The 18,720-nt window shown below is 46.7% G+C and overlaps 1 protein-coding gene across 4 annotated transcripts in view; it reads left to right on the top strand.

Annotated features, from left to right (window-relative positions):
* The first annotated feature begins 4,251 nt into the window (after positions 1-4,251).
* The window catches only part of SLC38A1 (solute carrier family 38 member 1), a 52,202-nt gene continuing 37,733 nt past the window's right edge, over positions 4,252-18,720 (top strand). For 3 of the 4 annotated variants that reach the window (XR_008444660.1, XM_054024970.1, XM_054024940.1), the window contains exon 1: positions 4,252-5,160. The gene's annotated coding sequence lies outside the window, so the exon portion shown is untranslated. Of the gene's footprint in view, positions 5,161-5,584; positions 5,651-18,720 lie in introns of those variants that run through there. The other variant, XM_054024956.1, reaches the window with a different exon arrangement.

Below are 18,720 nucleotides of genomic sequence, written 5' to 3'. Positions count from 1 at the left end.
TTTCAATTCAAGTTTTAAAATAAATATGGATTAAAGTCTAATTAAATAAAAGAGCAAATTAAAAATATTTTCTTATCTGCTTTTGGCAGGGACCATGGTCTGGTACTTTTAGCACAGGACTGAGTCAGGAGTTCTGGCCATGACTTGGAACCTGGCCCCTCATCATGAGATTTCAATGGGGCTACATGCATCACCCATGGGAGTAGTTGTGATAAAGAGATCTACTGGTGGTGCAATACTCTGTTTCAACAACTTGTCAGGCCTGACATACTCACTACACCTAACACACTGTTGTAATAATCTGTATCTAAAATGTGTCATGTAAGGCAGTGTTTCCCAACCAGTGTGCCATGTAATTTTTTGAAAAACTATATGTGAGAACTAACATTTCTCTTGTATTTTAATCAGTGTCAGAGCCAGACTGCATTCTGTACTTTTGCTCTCTGGGACTAGGCCCCTTTCAAATATTATGCATGTGTCACATTCCATTCCCCAAAGCGATGCTAAGAGGGATAAAAAGTAAACAAAGATGATGTGCCCTGATGAATGCAATGTACTGCACTGAGCCTTTGATGATGATGCACGTAAAAAAGACATAGAATTCAAGCCTAAGTTTTATATTTACATTTGACTTGAGATAAAAGCCGGAGAGAGCTGGACCTGGAATGACATTATAATTAATTATATTGCATTTAAAATCAGTGGAGAGAGTTATACACACTTGGGAAGACTATTTTGGGAATGAGAAGAAATTATTAATTATTAATTGCTTGTCATCCCAAAATATTATTCTCAAGTGTGTGCCACTTTCTCCACTGAGCATGCTTTTGTCCAGAATTCTTATATTTAGCTTTAATGTTAGTTTCCACTGCTGAAAATGTTAATTCTAGCACAAAAGATAGATCACGATCTAATGTTAGCCACCACGGTTGTTTTGATTTTAACCCTACTAGCTTCTTCTGGATTTGGCTCATGAATATTCATGAGATATAATTTAAAGTGGCCTGTGAAAGACACAACATTACACTACGCTCAAATGAACTTCATGTTATGGGAGTCATGTGGTGGTCAGTGTGTTTTTCAAATCTTACAAATCTCAAAAGTTACAGCAGTGAATTTCAAATTTATGACACAAAAATTGACAAATATTTGAAGAAAAAAGATTTTGGCAGTTCCACATGAACTTGTAGTGAGGAAGCGGAACATAAAATTAAGAAAGTGAAAGTGGTGAACCAACACATCTGTGACAGCTATCTGCCATATGGATATTCATCCAAAGGGGAACCATCTTGCCCTCTTCCACAACGACTCATGTGTGGGGAGAAACTCTCAAACCATGCCATGGTGCCAAGTAAGTTAAAATGACACCTTACAAGCAAACATTCATCCCTTGCCAAGAAGGACATAATTTTTTTTAAGCATTTGAGGGATCAGAATGAAAAGCAAGTGTGACTGACGATAGACTGTGCAACTGTTTCTGACAAAGCACTAGAAGCAAGCTGCGTGGTCACTGAGCTTGTAGCAAAGGCAAAAAAGCCAACTACAATCTTAGAAATATTAATTTTACCAGCATGCATAGAAATCATGAGCGTAATGTTGGGTGCACACAAGGTCAACAAAATTGAACAACTTCCCCTTTCAAATTCAGTGCTAGGCTTGGATCTCAGACTTGGAGTTTGGCATTTGACGTTGCTCACTTCCAAAGCCATACAAAAAAGAAGTGCCTCAAAGATGAAAAGATAATATCAGTCTTGATAAACAGTAATATCGTTAGTTTATATTTCTTGATTGCTACAATTTTTCTATTATTTGTTGTTCATCATGTAATAAAATTTGGCATCTTGTTGGTGTGAATGTGTGAATATGTGAGTTGACTGAAAATACTTGTCATAGTGAATGGCAAGAGCAGTAAACAGCTTAAACCAAGGTGATAAGAGGGAGAGTTCATTTGCAGACAATTTGGTGGTGTGCCTCAAAATAATTAAAGATATCAAGGTGTGCTGTGGCAGAGAATAGGTTGGGAACCACTGATATAAGGTATCATATACAAACTGGTAACACACTGGTCCTGCAAATCATTGTGTGGTGTATATACAGGGTGTATACAAAGAGTTATAAGTATGTGCTAAAATTATGTTTCTAAAATGTGTTTGGAAAACAATACATAAGGCCAGTCTGTCCTAGAGAGAAGAATGTGTATTTACTTGTCTGTCCAGCCTGGTTGTCAGCCAGAGAACAAGGAAGGTATATTTACATAAAAGGTAAACAAAGCCATCAAACTAACAAGTGGGGAAGTTAACTGTCTCAATGGGAGATGAAGACTGCACCCTCAGGAAGCCTTCCTGCCTCTTGAAGCAGAGTCAATGAATTTTGGGAAGATAGAAGGAGAGAGAAAAGGCCATTTTGGCATCCATCACTGGGGGGACTAAAGAGGCCAGAGCTCCTGAAATCACAGAACATTACTTGGATCCTTCAACCAAGGGGTTGAAGTCTCTGGGAATTGACAATAATTGAAAAACCTGCTTAGTCAGAGATTATAACTAGCTGAAATTAAGTTTTAGTATTAGAAATGTATTTTTAGTTTTGTTTGCTTGTAACTCTGTCTTTATTCCTTATATTTGGTATCACTTAAATCTATGCCTTTTTATTAATAAGCTTGCTTTACTTTTAACAATAACCAACATATTGCTGTGATTGAAATAATTTTTCCAAACCACAATTACATTAATGAGCTGCTGTTTACTATCTCGTTATAGGAGCGGTAAACAACTTCTGTCAGTGTTCAGAAAGGAAGCTGGACACTGCAGGGAGATGTCTTTAGGGAATTCGGGAGCTAGAGTTCACTATTTCTTACCTGCGAGGCTAGGTTTGGACTGGTAGAGTCCTGATGAGTTTGCTGGTAAGGCAGACAAGTTGGTGTGTCAAGGAGTTGTCACATAGCTCAGCACTAGCAAAATTTTCAGTTGCTGAGGTTGAGGGGAATTCCAGCAGGTCGTCACAGTAGTGAGTGAGGTCACTATACTGGCCCCTTGTTTTGTGACTTTGGGCAAGCCACTTATGCTCTAGCCTCAGTTTCCCTATCTGTAAAATGCGGACCATAATATGTATCTGCCTCAGAGAATACTGTGAGGCTTAATTAGTTAATGTTTGTAAAGCACATTGCAAAGGTAAAATAGTAAGTGTTATTTTTAATTTATATAAAGCAGTTTGGGCCTCATTGACGAAAAATGTTACATGCATACAAAATATTATTATTTTAAAGCCACAGTCCTGCAAGTTTGACAGCCACCATCTTAACTGACACACACAAGGTTAAACTGGGGACCTTCAGAACTAAAACCATGAGGTGCTATAGCCTGAGCTAAAGAGCCAAAGCCTCTGTAGCTGTAATAACTCAGCTCCTCTGTGGAACAGCACAGTAGGCAGTGGAGATGGACCTGTAATGTGAATGGGTTACATATGAACACTTACACATAAGCTTAACTTCCAGCCTGTGAGTGGTCCCACTGAAATCAATGGGACAACATGCTTAAAGTTATGCATGGTTGTAGTGAATATAGGATCTGGGTCTACATTTGTTAATAGTGATGAAATTTTACTTCTGCTTTATTCCTTAAGTATTTTTCAGGCTGAGAAAGGATTGAAATGAGCTGATACAATAGTTTACAGAGAGCATCTGTGAAGTATCAAAGAGTGTCGTGCCAGCTGTATATTTAATGTACACATTATTTCTCCTAAATGTGTTAGCATTTCAAGAAAATGGAAACTTTTAGTATGTAGTTTGGTATAATGAGTTGGGGAATTGGTTTCAGTACATGTTGAATTTTCTGTAGCTATTTTGGGGACTTGAAACTAACCTTTATATAAATTAGATTCTTCTTGCAGCAAGGGGTTCTCCCTGAAACAAAACTGTCACAGCTCCAAAAATTCAAGAAAAGCAAGAAAGCATAAAAAACATAGGGAAGAATAGCTTTCACTTAAGATGTTATTTTGCAATTAGTATTTACTGAAGAGCTAGGTCAATTAAACCAGATGACATACTTTCCCACTTCTCTGTATTAGAAATTAGTATGAACATTTGGATATGAACAGTATTACCGTTTATTACTCAACGCACTCTTTTATTTTGTAGAAGCCAATAAAAACACGGATGGAATCATGGAGATTTCCTTTATCTGTGTATCAAAGCTGGTGTACCGTGGGATCAATTCTATAGAGGAGCAGGAAGGGCTACAATTATTAAGTCCCAAGATGTGGAAACCAGACAAAGGGTTTGTCTGTTTTTCAGAACATGGCTGGGTGCTATTGTAGCTAGGACAGTGGGCTACATCTCTGGGATAAGCCACAGAGCCCATCTGCGACCGCAGCCCTACAAGCACGGATCCAGCCCATATACTCACTCCTTGAAGCGGTAGACAAAGGCAGCCTGAATTCGCTCCGAGGCCCGGCTGTTGCTCCCATCATCATCCCATAATGCAGTTTCCACCTGTGTCATCATCCCCCCCGGAGGGAGTGGGGGTGGCTCTCTCTGCCTCTAAGACCTACAGCTGCTGGCTCCAATTAACACCGCCTGGGGTCTGGGAGCACAGACACAAAAGCCGCCTCTCCGTTCAGACAGCACACAGCTACGGCTCTCTTCGCGTGGCCCCTGGGGCAGGAGATGCTCTTGGATCGGGCGCAGCACCTAGCAGGAGGCGGCGGTAGCTGCCTCTGAGCCGCAGCGGCGTGCGCACAAAGCGGGAGAGGAGCCGGTGCCCTCGCGCCTGTCTAAAGCCGGCTGGACTCTAGAGGGGCCGCGTTTTTAATACGATGTCTACAGACACACGCAGGTCTGTAGGTGGGTGGGTGGGTTATTTGGTGCGTGGCGCACAGCTCTGCTAGAAGCCGCTCAGTCGCGCTGCACACAGGAGGAAGAGGAGGGGGAAGCTGCATTCTCTGGTCCACGCTGCTGCTGAAGGTCGCGTCTGAGCATCTCCCGCTCGCTCCCCTTGCCCGCCTCGCTGCGAGGAAAAGGCGCCGCTTTGACCCATCCTCCCAAGCGGGCCACAACAAGGCAGAGCCCGAGGTGGCCAGCGCCTTCCACGAAGGACACCGGCGAGGCGACAGGCAAGGCGGGGCGGCGGGGACACCTTGAAGGCGAGGCCCATCCTGGCTGGGGAGGTGAGATGCGTATCTGCAGCGCGCACTGCGCGGCGGGTAGGGGTGGGGTGGGCCCCCCCAGGCTCCTTCCAGCGTGAATCTGGTCCACGGGTCGGTCTGAGGATGGGCTGGGACTCAGTGCCCTGGTGCCCTGTGGTGGGGGAGCCGCCGATGGCGCCGCAGCCGAGGGGAGCCCGTGTGGACAGGACCAAGCCGCGTGGTCCCGGGTCTGCGTCGCCGGGGTGGCGGTGCTGGGGTTTGCTGCGGTCCATGGCGGGGCTGGCGGCAGACAGGGAGCAAACAGGAGCATGTTTCCCGTCCCCCTGGCTCGCCCATGATGTCTGAACGGGCGGGTGGGAGGCGAACGTGATGAGCACATTTCCCGCTCACTCCACTCCGTTCCCGCCCGCGGGTCGGGCTGTAGCTTCTAAATGAAAAGAAGAACAATGGTGAGAAGAGATGCAGTCCGGGGGAGGGGCCCTTCTTCGTCCCCCACTGTCACTGCACAAAGGTGGGCCCCCCAAATGGCCCCTGCCCGCACCCCCACCCCCCGCTTTCATTTGTAATTTGAGTTCCGATTTCAATTTCTATCACTCCCGCCAACATTTGAAAGCTATAAATAGGGCCATTGTGGTAGTAAAATAAGGATACATCTTTTAACTCTTATTGAAATTCATTGGGCTAGGGGAGATTTTGAAGCAGAAACATAGTCAGAGTATTCTCCTGAAATGTAGAGACTTTCCTGCCTGGACAGGGACAGTTGGAATGTGAGTATTTGCATTTTAATTCTGCTAGATGTTCATTTTGAATGAAATATTGGGAGGAGAGGGGTTGATTTTATCTTTTGGTTACAGCCATTGCAGCAGTGTGCAATGCCCTGGTAGGGATGCTGCTTTAACAATAAGCCAGACTTTGTTAAATATGGCATTGATTAATAATCCTGCTGGTAGATTGCAGCAGTAACATTTTAAAATTAAGTCTTGAGGGGAAAATGAGTATCAATCATCTGGGGAAGAAACTAAAAATATGATGTGAATGTGTGTGTGTCTGGTATATCTGAAACACACTCATATGCATAAATCAAAACCCCACAATTACTGGCTTTTTGTCTAATCCTGCATTTCAAAAACGCGCAATAGTCTTATTAGTTGCAATGAGAGTTTTGTGTAGGCAAGGGATGTAGGCTGGGCCCACTATATGTAAAACCATTAAAAGGGAGAAGCTTAGTTTATATTGTTTTGGGGTGTTTTGTTGGCCTACTTTCTCTTATCACATAATTGATTTCCTCTAGACCAAAGGTTTTTGTTCCATTTGTTTTTAAAGGTGAGGTTGTAAATTAAAGCAAACTGTAATTATAATTTATCGCCTTCATGAAAAAAGAGAGGTGGTATATGTAAAAACCTGTGCTTTGTTTATCTGATATTAGAAGGACAACTGAAATAAAACCCATCCTTGACAGCTGTTAATGTGATTGTCATACAGTATGAACCTGCCAGATATCATTGCTCTTAGGCATTTCGACTAACCTATATTTCAAATTATAGTGACTGGTGCTTCATTCATTTTTTATGAGGGGTAATATTGCTTGAAAGGCAACATAAAATGAACCTATCATTGTTCTGAAGTTAAAGCACTAGTCAGAATGAGAGACACCCTTAATTAATCCTTTTAACTCAGAAGTATTTTTTAATTTAAAAAAATGTTTTTGCAAAAAGAACATTGTATCATAAACCCAAACTTTTACCAATTTCAAAACAATCTGGGAAGAAGTGTCATCGGTCAGTGAAAAATAAATAAGTAATAATCAAAAGGGATCCTATTAAGACCTGGGGCTTGTTCCTCTCACTAAAATTGAATGAGAGAACTTCATTACATCCCAGGAATCACTTCAGTTAGAGCAATGGACCCTTGATGTAAAGTGGTGCAGTTCCACTAAGTAGTTCTGATTTAACTCAAATACTTTCTGTAAAAACGTGAGAAAGGAACAGTCGCCTGAACCATTACACACAAAGGAGGGTGGCTGAAATAGTACATTTTCTCTCCTGTACAGTGTTAGGGTTACCATATGTCCTCTTTTTCCCGGACATGTCCGGCTTTTCGGCACTCAAACCCCCGTCCGGGGGGAATTGCCAAAAAGCCGAACATGTCCGGGAAAATGGCGGCTCTGCTCCTCCCCTGACTCTTCGGCTCTGTTTAAGAGCCGAGCTGCCCGAGCGCTATGGGCTTCAGGCAGCCCCCTTGCCTCTGGACCCCAGCCGCCGGCCGGGCACTTCCGCTCCCGGGCTCCGGCGGCACAGGGTCCGGAGGCATGGGGGCTACCCGAAGCAAGTAGCGCTGGGGCAGCTCGGCTCTTAAACAGAGCCGAAGAGTCAGGGGAGAAGCAGAGCCTCCAGCCGCGGCGGCTCTGCTCCTCCCCGACTCTTCGGCTCTGTTTAAGAGCCGAGCGCTACGGGCTTTGGGCAGCCCCCATACCTCCGGACCCTGCGCCGCCGGAGCCCAGGAGGGGAAGTGCCCGGCCGGGGGCGCAGGGTCCGGAGGCATGGGGGCTGCCCGAAGCTGGTAGCGCTCAGGCAGCTCGGCTCTTAAACAGAGCCGAAGAGTCAGGGGAGGAGCAGAGCCGCGGAGGCTCTGCTCCTCCCCTGACTCTTCGGCTCTGTTTAAGAGCCGGGCATGGGGGCTGCCCGAAGCCGGTAGCACTCGGGCAGCCCGGCTCTTAAACAGAGCCGGGCTGCCCGAGCGCTACCGGCTTCGGGCAGCCCCCATGCCTCCGGACCCTGCGCCGCCGGAGCCCGGGAGGGGAAGTGCCCGGCTGGGGGTGCAGGGTCCGGAGGCAAGGGGGCTGCCCGAAGCCCAAGCGCTACCGGCTTCACGGTTTGCCAGGCAGCCTCCAGACCCTGCGCCCCCGGCTGGGCGCTTCCCCTCCTGGGCTCCAGCTGCGCTGGGGAAGCGCCGGCTGGGGGCGCAGGGTCTGGGGGCTGCCCGGCAAACCGTGAAGCCGGTAGCGCTCGGGCAGCCCTTTCCCCGTGGCTAGGAGTGGGAGGGGGCGGGGTTAGGGCGGAGTTGGGGTGGGGTTGGGGAAATGGGCGGGGCCAGGGCCCGTGGAGGGTCCTCTTTTTTTATTTAATAGATATGGTAACCCTACTGTACAGTAGACCAGTTTTGGTATGGATGGGACAAAGGGGACTCTCAAGACTGAATAGCGCCTGGGAATCTGTGGGTAGCCAAGGGCAAGACGCCATGAACCCTTGAGAAGAAGTGCAGAAAACCGTCATCCCACGTGCCTCTCAGAACCCTTCTGGATGTCATAGAGCATGGAGGATGATTTATGCTTTATTACCTAATCCTATTTTTTACAAGGACATTAATGCACATAGGAGGAGTGGTGACTGAGTAGAGAGTGGGATTGTCCTGTGTTACCACGTTTTTGCTGCATTTTTGCAGTTCTAAGGTAGTTTTGCTCATCCCTCCACAGCAGAAGCTAGCATATAAGCCTAAGTAAATATGATCTTTTAAAATATACATTATGCAGGAAAACATTATTTTAAGTAAAAATGTAAATAATTTAAGTGTTTTAATTTATTTTTAAGGGACTCTCTTGCACATGATTGACCTTCAGTCCAGTTTACGTAAAATAGTATTGTGAACCAAAGAATCGGTTGGATGGAAAGCAACTTTGGTCTGTTGGGTAGGGTTGCCAGGCATCTGGTTTTCAACTGGAATACCAGGTCGAAAAGGTCCCCGGCAGTTCCAATTAGCACTGCTGACCAGTCCGCTAAAAATCTGGTCAGCAGGGCTAAAGCAAGCTCCCTGTCTGGCCTGGCTCCGTGCGGCTCCCGGAAGTGGCAGGTACATTTGGCTCCTAGGTGCAGAGGTGGCCACAGGGGCTCTTCACACTGCCCCCTCCCTGAGCACCAGTGCTGGCTCCACAGCTCCCATTGGCCAGGAACCATGGCCAATGGGAGCTGCAGGGGTGGCGCTGGCAGTGCGCAGAGGCCCTTGGCCCCTCTACCTTGAAGCCGGACATGCCGGCTGCTTCCGGGAGCCTCCTGAGGTAAGCACCTCCTGGCTGGAGCCCGCACTCCAAACCCCGCCCTGCACCCTAACTCCCTGCCCAAGCCGTGAGTCCCCTCCTGCACCCAAACTCCCGGAGCTCACACCCCATCCTGCACCCTAACCCCCTGCCCAGCCCTATGCCCCCTCTGGTACCCCAAACTCCTCATCCCCAGCCCCACCCCAGGGCCCACACCCCCAACCGGAGCCCACACCCCAGCCCCCTGCCCCAGCCCAGAGCTCCCTTCCACACTCTGAACCCCTCAGCCCCAGCCCAGAGCTCCCTCCTATACCCCAAACCCCTCAGCCCCAGCCCCACCCCAGGGCCCACACCCCCAGCTGGAGCCCGCACCCAACCCCCTGCCCCAGCCCTGAGCCCCCTCCGGCACTCCAAACTCCTCGGCCCCAGCCCAGAGCCCTTTTCTGGAGTGGAGCTCATTTCTGGCTCCACTGCAGAGCCTGCACCCCCAGTCAGAGTCCTCACCCTCTCCCACACCCCAACCCCCTGCCCCAGCCCAGTGAAAGTGGGGGAGAGCGAGTGATGGAGGGATGGAGTGAGACGGGGCGGGGCCTCAGGGGCAGGGCAAGGGTGTTTGGTTTTGTGCATTTAGAAAGTTGACAACCCTACTGTTGGGTCACCTAGTCGAATCCTCTGTGGTGTGGAAAGATTTAAATATTCTAAATCTAAATGAAAAGCTAAAGTTAAATTTTCTTACATATCTATATGTATAATCTAAATCCAATACAAGAAGTTTGAACAGTTGATCTTCTTTGTAATGATCTTTTCATTTTCAAAGAGCCTTACAGGCATTTTCCAATTAACCCTCACAATATCTCTGTGATATCAGCACGTAAAAGTTATTTTTCCTATATTACAGATGAGGAAACTGATGGAAAGAAGTTACAGGTGTACTACAAAAAGAAAACAAAAAATTGAATTAAGAACAGATTTCTGTGCAGACATAGCCTTACTAAAGAGTCTGTTAGCACATTTAGCAGCAAATTAAGTTTTAAATAACTTTTTCCCCTTTGTGAATCTTCTTGGTACTTACTTCATGTTTTATTGGTGGTATCCCACAATTTATCATTCTGTAATTTCACAATTATTATGGAATCCATGGTTTGAAATGAGATTTTAGAGATTTGTGAGGTTGCATTCTGAGATCTCTTAAGCAAAATAGGAAATATTAAGAGGATTTCACATGAAACAATAATAAGAACAAAGTTAAAATGTATTTCTGTGCTGAATGCTCCTTATAGCTTGATTGCTGAGGGCTCAGAACTAATCTGTACTTAAAGCTATTTTCCCTTTTTTGCTTTATCTTTAAGTGAGTTGCCTAAGGCCAAGCCATAAGTCAGTGAGAGAGTCAGAAATAGAACTTGGTGATTTTTTTTTTTTTTTTTTAGTTACAATCCTGTGCTCACCATGGTTTCTCAGTTTGGAGGGGAAAGGTTGCAACCAGACTTCAAGGAGTCGTGACCATCCTCCCTTTCTTTATTGCTGGATGAGGAGGAGGCATCCAAAAAATTATGGAACAGGGGACAAAGTTTTTCCTGTTGTAACACAAGGTCACAATATGACAAAGGTTGAGAACCACTTCATAGTCATAGAGTTTAGGCCCAGAAAGGACCACCAGATCACCTAGTCTGACCTGTATATCACAAGCTACCTACACCACCAGCACCCCCACACTAAACCCAACAACTGAAATTAGACCAAGGTATTACAGTCCATGGGAGACTAGACGATTATGTGCCACAGGCAAAGAATAGTGTACACCTCTGTTCCTTATTATAGCATCTCTTTCCAAACTTCGTTATCATGTCTTCCCTCAGTTATTTGTTTTCAGAAGGCTATGCATGTTAACTTCTTTTATCTACTCTGCATACAGGTTGTCTTAGTTTCCAAATCCTTTGTTACCATAGTTACTTTTTTCTAATCTTTCCAATTTATCAGTGTTCTTCTATAGTAACCATAACTGCGCTTCATATTCCAGATGTTCTTGGTGTCACTAGTGCTAAAGGGAGTAGTTACCTTCCTGGCTTTTCACATGGAATTCCATTTATAAGACTCATTATTGTATTTGTCTTTTAAGTGAATATTTCATACACACAATTTCAAACTCATTGTTTCATTATTTATATCCTTGGATTCTTACTGGTCATATTGCTGTTCCTTTCAAAGAACACTCAAAGATATGGAACACATATCACATCTCAGTCTTTTTGTACAGGAAGCAATTTGTGTGAAACTCAAGCCCTGGATTCTTATAGCTTTAGTAAATGTCACAGAGGGATTCTTCACAAGATTAACAACCATATCTATGAACAGAAAACTGAATCAAATTTCAGCTTTCAAGCAAATTATCTCTGTAGTTAAAACTACTAATTGTATCTTGGAGGTTTAACATCCTACCACAACACTAAAGGACAATTTGATTACTGGGAACTCCACAATGAATCTATGCAAGACCATGTCACTGTGAAGAAAGTCCTGCCCAGAGGTGAAAGCACACAAGCCACTCAGCTGCACCCAGGTACCTCTCAAATAGCTTGCCTGCTTCTGAGAAGATAGGCTCTGAGATCACCATTTTGAATTATGTTATTTGAGGAAGAACTCTCAAGTTAAAGAAGTATTTCAGTGAATGATGCCACAGCATCAAGCAATCACTTTTACCTCTTGCTGTGGTGACATTAATGCCAGAAGTGCCACTTTCAGGAGAGGTATTTTCTGAAATACATAATTTAGAAATACCACCAGGGCTGGTTCATGCTTCCATTGGGTAGTGAGATACAATGGGACTGTTTACATTGGATTTTGTTTTTCCAAATACCCAGACTTTTCAGATGAGTTAAGCCCATCTCTAGTGTTAGGATATTTAGACAATCCAGAAAACTGGAGTTGCAGGGATTCTGTTAGAATTATTGACCTTTCAGAAGACAATAAAGAAAATGGCTTGGATTCTTTGCCTGACAGGTTTTGACTGTCTGTGAGGTTCTCAATATCCTTGAGAAATAGAAGGGCATATCCACTCATGCTCATCTGTCAATCCTGCTTTTAAAATCTGACAAATTATAATCTTTTTCTATAATTTTCAAGGCAATGGTGTTCTTCTGTGAGCAGCAAAGTGTAAGCAAATTATCTGTAATAGGTTTTTCAAGATATGTCATGGGATGTCTAAAGACAAAGGCAAGCTTCCAGTCCAATCACATAGAGACTGCAGGATACAAGAGTGCTCCCTGCTTATTCTTCTGGACGGAGGATCTACTTTAGCTACTAAACACATACTTTTGAAGCTCCTTCTCCAGTGGACCCAATCCTTTCACACTTCCTCTCAAGGGCAATTACACCACAGAGAATTGTTTTATCCAGCAGAGTGGAAGAGTGCCGCGTGAAGGGAAGAGATCTTATTTCTTGGGCTAATTTTCTTTTTATAGGTGGGTTTCATTAGTACCAATTAGAACACTGCTTTACCTATTTGGAGGTAAGGCATGGAGTGGGTACATAGGTAATGGCTGGAATTGGGAATTGGAATTACTTAGTTACCAATTGGACTATTGTTCGTATCTATATTGCTTCCTTGAAACTTTGAGTGAGAGTTTAGAAAAAGGCCAGGTCTACACTAGACATTTATGCCAGTTTAGCAATGTTGATTAGCTATGTGAGTTTTTGGGATATTTGTATGCTAGCAAAAGTCTTTTAAGTAATATATGGAGATATACCTCTCTCATAGAACTGGAAAAGACCCTGAAAGGTCATGGAGTCCAGGCCAGTCCCCTGCCTTCACTAGCAGGACCAAGTACTGATTTTGCCCCAGATCCCTATGTGGCCCCCTCAAGGATTGAACTCACAATGCTAGATTTAGCAGGCTAGTACTCAAACCACTGAGCTATCCCCCCCCAAGTCCTAGTGTGGATGTAGTTATACCAGCATAAAAGTATTTTTGCCAGTATTTCACTCTCCAAACCAGTATAAGATATACCAGCAAAAACACTTTTTTGCTGATATAAGCCATGTCTACCCTAGGAAGATTTTGCTAGTATAACTGTACTGGTATTGCTATACCACCAGCAAAATTTTTAAGTGTAGACTAGACTTACATTTCCTTGGCTCTTAAACAAGGAAGTTCTGGAGTTTGCTTGGGAAAATAATAATACTTTGCCCTTATATAGCATCTTTCAACTGTGGATCGCAAAGCACTTTACAAAGCTGAATAAGTGTCAGTATTATCCTCATTTTAAAAATAGAGATACTAAGGATTAGATACTTGTCACTTGCCCAAAGACTCACAATGAGTTAATGGCAGTCAGGCCAAGAAACCAGGCCTCCAGACTCCCAGTTCCTGTCTCTATCTTCTAGAGTCCATAATGCCTCATAACTCTTGTTTGAAAATTCATGTATTTGTTTGTTCTGATGAAAGAAATAGCCTCTTGTCTGAGTTGGAATGAATGACTCTATTTCTGTCAAGTTATTTTGTTGATGTTAATGTGAATTTTTATATACTTAAGAATGAACTTCTTGATGAGATACTGTGGTCCTATAAGCATTATGGCCCCAATCCTGCAAGTTACAGCATGGGGTGGACCCTGCACTCATGTGGAGCGCTGTGAAATGCAAGTATATGCCCATATACACAGTGTTGCAGGATTAGGATCTCTGGGTGAAATTCTGGCCCCTCTGAAGTCAATTGATTTCATTGGGGCCAGAATTTCACCCTATACAGTAACTCCTCACTTAAAGTCGTCCCGGTTAACATTGTTTCGATGTTAAGTTGCTGATCAATTGGGGAACAAGCTCGTTTAAAGTTGTGAAATGTAACATCGTTTGGCAGCCGCCTGTTTTGTCCACTGCTTGCAGGAAGAGCAGCCCATTGCAGCTAGCTGGTGGGTGGCTGGAACCAGGGTGGACCATCAGCCAGGGCCGGCTCCAGGCACCAGCCCACCAAGCTTGTGCTTGGGGCGGCACCTGGAGGGGGGCAGCGCAGTGCGGCGCTCTGGCTCTGGCCGCCGGGGAGAGTGGGGCCACGTCTGGGGCTCGCCGCCCTCCCCCCGGCGCTCTGGCCGCCGGGGAGAGCGGAGCCCCGGCCGGGAAGAGCAGAGCCCCAGCTCTGGCCGCCGGGGAGAGCAGAGCCCCGGCTCTGGCCGCCGGGGAGAGCGGAGCCCCGGCAGGGCACTCCGCCCTCCCCCCGGCGCTCTGGCCACCGGGGAGAGCGGAGCCCCGGCCGGGGCTCACCGCCCTCCCCCTAGGGCTCCGGCCGCCCTCCCCCCCTTCCCCCGCGCCTTCCCCTGCCGCGCTGGTGGGGGGCAGCCGGAGGCTTTTTTGCCTGGGGCGGCAAAAAAGCCAGAGCCAGCCCTGCCAGCAACCATCCCTATCAGCTCTCCAATCCCCTAAGTTCCCTGTGCAGCAGCTGCTTGCCGTTCAGCTGTGTCCCTCCCCCCACTGCCATGTGCTGCTCCTGCCCTCTGCCTTGGAGCTGCTCCCAGAGACTCCTGCTTGCTGTACAGGGGGAGGGGGGAAGAGGAGGGCTAATGTCAGGGTGTCTTCCCCTTCCGCTGCTCCTGCACCCCGCTTACCCCATCTTCCATAGAGCGGGGGGGTGGGGAAATGACACACTACTGGAGGGAGCTTCTAGGCAGTAGCTGCAGTCTCAGGAGGTCTCAGCAAGCTGATTTAATTGACAGGGCAGTGTACTTAAACCTGGGGTCAGCTACTTAAAGGGGAAATGCGCATTTTTTCTCTCACACACAGTGTGTGTGTCTCTGTCTGCCCGCCCTCCTTTCCTGCTGCCTCCTAGAGTGTGAGAGTTAACCCTTGAGGGCTCAGTCAATTGCTAGTTCATTTAGCAGTGAGGCATTTCCTGGAAAATATCCCACCCTCTCTCTCTCTCTTTATATATATATATATATAATATAGTCTTTTGTCTGGTGAAAAAAATTTCCCTGGAAGCTAACCCCCCCATTTACATTAATTCTTATGGGAAAATTGGATTCGCTTAACATTGTTTCGCTTAAAGTCGCATTTTTCAGGAACATAACTACAACGTTCAGTGAGAAGTTCCAGAATTGTTAAATCAATTTTCCATACAATCTAAACATTCATTTTTAAAAGGTTCTCTGCTTTTTCATTACCAAGAGAACCTTCACAAATCAATCAATGCACTTCTGCCCTGTTAGTCCCGACTTGCAGCTCTTTAGCTCAACAAAATGGGCTTCCCTAACTGTGGAGGGGCGATAGATGGCACGCATATTCCAATTCTGGCACCAGACCACCTAGCCACTGAGTACATTAATCGGAAGGGGCATGGTTCTCCAGGTGCTTGTAGATCACTGCAGGCATTTCACGGACATTAACGCAGGCTGGTCAGGAAAGATGCATGACGCACGCATCTTTCAGAACACTGGCCTGTTCAGGAAGCTGCAAGCAGGAACTTTCTTCCCGGACCAGAAGATCACTGTAGGGGAAGTTGAAATGCCCATTATGATCCTGGGAAACTCTGCCTACCCCTTAATGCCGTGGCTTGTGAAGCCATTCACCGGGCTCCTTGACAGCAGCAAGAAGCAGTTCAACAAAAGGCTGAGTAAGTGCAGAATGACTGAGTGTGCTTTTGGCCGTTTAAAGGCCCGCTGGCGCTGCCTATATGGGAGGCTGGACCTGGCCGATGACAGTATTCCTATGCTTATAGCTGTGTGCTGTATGGTCCATAACATTTGTGAAGGGAAGGGTGAAAGCTTCACTCAGGGCTGGACCTCTGCGGCTCAGCGCCTGGAGGCTGAATTTGAACAGCCAGAGACCAGGGCTATTAGAGGGGCGCAGTGCAGGGCCATAAGGACCAGAGATGCCTCGAGGCAGCAATTTGAAGCTGAAAGTCACTCATATTTCTTGCTATGCTCGGGAGTGCAGTGCTTGTAATGCTAGGAGGTTATTGTGATTGGTGCAGACGATGCAATATGAAGGTTTAAGAAAATTGCCTGTTGCTTTGCAGGGCTGTGTTTGCTTTCAATTAATAGAATAAAGATTGCTTTCAAACAAAACAATTATTTTATTAAAAAACAACAACATGAGGAGACAAACAAAAAAACACATTAGCACTGAGGGGGATGGGGGAAGTGAGGGTCGCAGGAGGAGGTGAGGTCCTGGGACAGTTAAAGATTTGTGTATGTCCACTTATCATAGCCAACCTTCTCCTTTGGAGTACAGTACAGCGGGTACTGTACTTCAGCAAGGCTAAACTGCAAAGGGACGGTTGTTGAGTGCAGTGGTACTGGGAGTCCTCAGGGCTGGACTGTGATGGGGCAGGAATGGAATGCAGCAGGTACAGACTGGAACCAGGAGATTGATAAGTGTGTTGGCAGTGTGTGTGGGGCGAATGGGAAAGAGTTTTGTGAAGCAGCTGCAGGGGAGAGTGGGCACGGAGCTGCTCGGTTTGCAGTGCTAGTAGCACCTGGAGCATGTCCCCTTGGTGCTCCATAACATTTAAGAGCCACTTTGTGGCTTCATTCTGGTGTGCCGCGTTCTCCTTTCTGGCCCTCTTCTTGCTGTCCCAACACTCCTTCAATTCTTGTTTTTCGGCCGCGGAGTGCTCCATGACCTCACGCAGAAAGTCATCTTTAGTTCTTCATGGCCGCTTTCTAATTCTGCGCAGCCGTTCAGCCGAGGCTGGGCTCCCAAGGTCATGCAACATTTTACAGAAGCCGTATTATTTGCAACACACAGACCACTGATTTAAAACACAGCCACTATTCACATACCTGTTACTAACTGGCTGACCCCAGGCAAGCACACATGAGCCACAAGCCTTGTGGGGGGAGGGATAGCTCAGTGGTTTGAGCATTGGCCTGCTAAACCCAGGGTTGTGAGTTTAATCCTTAAGGGGCCATTTAGGGAACTGGGGTAAATATCTGTCTGGGGATTGGTCCTGCTTTGAGCAGGGGGTTGGACTAGATGACCTCCTGAGGTCCCTTCTAGCCCTGATATTCTATGAAGACCCCCCCAAATGGTGAGTAACTGCACGGGCAGGGGAAATCAGTGTTCCGGGACCATACTGTACATTGGGCATGTGGCTCTTGGAGGGAGCCAGTACTGTAGTGGGGGGGTGGGGGCTTATAATCATTCCTGTCCCCACATTTCCACAGGCTGTGTTCATTATGGAAGATATCTTGCAGCTGAGGGTGAGCAGGGAATCAAGGGAGGGTCTTCTCCAAGACTGCGGCTTCCGCCCTGGCCCTTATGCAGCTCGCCTATGTGCAGCAATGGTTCACCCCCGGTGATGGCACAGTGGCGCAGGAAAGTTACCCTTAATGGGGCAAGAAACAAAGCAGCTCTGCCAAAGAACCTGCGGCAGTGGATTGCCCAGTATCTCCATGAGAGTTTTGTGGAAACCTCTGCGGCAGATTCCCGTAAATGAAGGAATCAATCAACACCCTGTTCCGCTGCTCAGGCTAGGCATGTATGTACGGTGGTATGTGCATCGTACAGACACAACCCTGCTTTCTGCAACCCTCCTGCCCCCAACAACTCGCTTCAGCAATTCCCAAAATCAAAGCCACTTACCAGGGGCCTCCTCTCCTGTTTGCGCTTTGGCTGCTGTGACTGGCTAGTCTCCTCTGGGGTAGAGAAGAGCTCCTGCCTGCGTGCATCTCTGGTCTCTGAGTTGTTCTCTGCCTCTGGGGTCCCCCTCCCCATCCTTGTCCAAGATTTCCTCCTCCTGGCTCAGTCCACTCTCAACTGGCACGCGAGCCACCGAAGTATCCACAGGAGTCTTCACAGTGGAGGTGAGGTTTCCATCGAGTATCACATCCAGCTCTTTGTAGAACCGGCAGCTCGTGGGCTCAGCACCGGAGCGGCGGTTTGCCGCCCGCGCCTTGTGGTAGGTGTTCTGCAGCTCCTTCACTTTGACCCTGCACTGCAGTGTGTCCTGGTCATGGCCCCTTTCTGTCATACATCGTGAAATCCATCCATAGGTATCATAATTCCTACGTCTGGAACGCAGCTGAGACTGGACAGCCGTCTCTCCCCAAATGCTGATGCGATCCAGCAGCTCGGCATTGCTTCAAGCAGGGGATCGCTTGGTGCATGGAGCAGGCATGGCCACCTGGAAAGATGCACTGACACCACTGCACGCGTCACCGAGCAAACAGGAAGGGGACTTTCAAAATTCCCAAGGAATTTAAGGGGTGGGAATGACAGTTGGTCACCTTAGGGCAGGGCAGTAGAGTTCAAACCGATGACCAGAGAGGCAAGAACAGGCATTGTGGGACACCTCCCAGAGGCCAATCACAGCACTGTAATCGACCAGGGTGTCTACACTGACACACATGGAAATTTATTGGCATATTTATAAACAACCACTTTATAAAAGAGGAAGGATGGTTCAGTGGTAAGAGCACCACCCTCGGATTTGCAAGATTCTGGTTCAATTCCCTGCTCAACCACCGATTTCATGGGTGACCACAGGCAAGTCACTTAATCTCTGTGTACCTCAGTTCCTTATCTGTAAAAGGGGAATAATAGTACTGCCTCAAAGGGGTGTT

The sequence above is a fragment of the Malaclemys terrapin genome, chromosome 1, assembly GCF_027887155.1.
Source record: "Malaclemys terrapin pileata isolate rMalTer1 chromosome 1, rMalTer1.hap1, whole genome shotgun sequence".
Lineage (NCBI taxonomy): Eukaryota > Metazoa > Chordata > Testudines > Emydidae > Malaclemys > Malaclemys terrapin.
The sequence above is the reverse complement of the archived record's forward strand: the minus strand, read 5'-3'. Positions and strand labels throughout refer to the sequence as shown.